The 2,500-nt window shown below is 43.7% G+C and overlaps 1 protein-coding gene across 1 annotated transcript in view; it reads left to right on the forward strand.

Annotated features, from left to right (window-relative positions):
• The window catches only part of LOC123509689 (epidermal growth factor receptor-like), a 73,486-nt gene that overhangs the window by 30,943 nt on the left and 40,043 nt on the right, over window positions 1-2,500 (forward strand). The window lies entirely within an intron of this gene.

Below are 2,500 nucleotides of genomic sequence, written 5' to 3' on the forward strand. Positions count from 1 at the left end.
TGGGTAGCGGATGTTAGAAGAAGGTGTGGACAAGGAGAGAAGGAGGAGGAGGAGAGGAGAGGAAGAGAGGGAAGAAGAGAAGCACAGGTATAGTAATAGTAGTAGTAGTAGTAGAAGTAGTAGGAGTAGTAGTAGTAGTAGTAGTAGTAAGAGGAGGAGGAGGAAAGGAGGAGGAGGTGGCTTCTTTCCAATTTGGTCAGTACCCGACATAAAAACATAGTAGTAGTAGTAGTAGTAGTAGTAGCAGCAGCAGCAGCAGCAGCAGCAGCAGCAGCAGCAGCAGCAGTAGTAGTAGTAGTAGTAGTAGTAGTAGCAGCAGCACCATTAGTAGTAGTAGTAGTAGTTATAGTAGTAGTAATAGTAGTAGTAGTAGCAGCAGCAGCAGCAGCAGCAGCAGCAGCAGTAGTAGTAGTAGTAGTAGTAGTAATGATTGTAGTGGTAGCAGTAACCTTTTTTTCTGGTCGGTCAGTATTCCTCATACATAAATAAGTAGTGGTAGTAGTAGTAGTAGCAGTAATAGTAGTAGTAGCAGTAATAATAGTAGTAGTAGTAGGCTCCTGTTAGAATAGGGTCACCTGTGTTCCTTACCTGTCTCACCTTTCCTCACGTTCTTCACGCCTCGCCCCGGCATCATTAGCACACCTGCCCAGTGCCTCTCTCACCTCAGCCGCCTCCTGTCACCCTTTTGCCAACTCCTCTCACTCTCTCCTCACTGTCTCGGCAACACTTCCCGCCTGGGCCAGAAATTGTCGTTATTGCTCTTGTTTTGGTTTGCTTTGCTTTGTTCTTGTTTGTTATATCATGTCTGTGTTTTTTTTTCTTATTTGTTTTTTGTAGTGTTATGTTATTTCTTTTTTGTTTATTAATTTCTGCTAGTGATTTCATTTTTTTCTCTTGTTTTTCTTATCTATTTTTTTTCATCTTAGTCTTTGTTCTGTTATCTTTATCGCTACATTTTTTTTTCGTGCCCCGTTTCGTAACACCACAAGTCACTTATCCCCAAAAAATCTCTAATACCTTTGTTCTTTTTCCCATATATAACATTCCTAACTCCACCACCACCACCACCACTACCACCACCATCACCATCTCCATCACCACGAACCTAACCCAACAAACCCAACCCAAGCCAACCAGTAAGTACAAGAGCAACGCGAAATCAACACTTTTTAACACTTTTTTTGTAACATTTCTCAACTCAAGCACTTTTACATTTTGCAGTCAATTTTTACATCACCACCACCACCACCACCACCACGTCAAGTCACCTTTAAACGACCCGAGGTTAGTGGTGATGAGTTGGTGATATTGTCTATGGAGAAGAAAGGGAATGAGAGGAAGGAAGATGAGAAAAATAATTGATGGTATTGTGACGTTGAAAGAAGGGGGAAGGAAGAAGGAAGAAGAGGAGGAGGAGGAGGAGGAGAGATCGTAATGAATCATTGTGCGAGAGAGAGAGAGAGAGAGAGAGAGAGAGAGAGAGAGAGAGAGAGAGAGAGAGAGAGAGAGAGAGAGAGAGAGAGAGAGAGAGAGAGAGAGAGAGAGAGAGTGAGTGTGTGAGTGAGTGAGTGTGTGTGTGTGTGTGTGTGTGTGTGTGTGTGTGTGTGTGTGTGTGTGTGTGTGTGTGTATACTTATAGATATATGTACTTATAGATAACAGAGAAAAATAATTTAATTCTCTTTTTTCCCTTCTCTCTGGATTCTTGACACGACGAGGAGGCGGAGGAGGAAGAGGAAGAGGAGGTGGGGGATAAGGTGAAGGAAGAGGAGGAAGAGGTGGAGGTGATAGTGGTGGTGGAGGTGGAGGAGGAGGCAGAGTGAAGTGCAAGAGAGTAGGAACAAGTTTCATTGGCTGCTTCACCTCCGCGGCGCCAGACCACAGACGTTACTGCAACTTGATAATATAAAAGAGTTAAGAAAGAAATTAGAAGTGGCTTGCTCCCTGTGAACCGAACTAGATGAGGTCAGAGGGAGAGAGGGGGAGGGGGAAAGGAAAAAAGTAAAGGTCAGTATGGTTTGTTAACATGTATAAGAGTTTTTTTTTTTTCGATTAAAAGTACACAGGTTTCAATTTTTTTTAGTGTAGTTTGATTGTGACTGAAGGGGATTGAACGCAGAGGATTTGAAGGACATGAGATTAAAGGGACACTAAGGAACACGAAGGAAACACAAAGAGAACAGAGAAAGAGAGAGAGAGGGGGGAGGAAGTGAAAGTACATGTTTTAGTCACGTGTCAAGCCGTGAAGTACTGACACCGAGATAAAGGTTCTCCCACGTCTTCTACTCACCTCCCACTGTACCATGCCCACACCCACGTCCACGACCACGCCCACAGGTACACTACGAGTCTTCATCCCATGCTATCTCTTCCAACCGCTCTTTAACGCTTAATAACAGATAGAGAGATAGATTGGCCATTAACTCTCTCTCTCTCTCTCTCTCTCTCTCTCTCTCTCTCTCTCTCTCTCTCTCTCTCTCTCTCTCTCTCTCTCTCTCTCT

The sequence above is a fragment of the Portunus trituberculatus genome, chromosome 27 (genome assembly GCF_017591435.1).
Source record: "Portunus trituberculatus isolate SZX2019 chromosome 27, ASM1759143v1, whole genome shotgun sequence".
NCBI lineage: Eukaryota > Metazoa > Arthropoda > Malacostraca > Decapoda > Portunidae > Portunus > Portunus trituberculatus.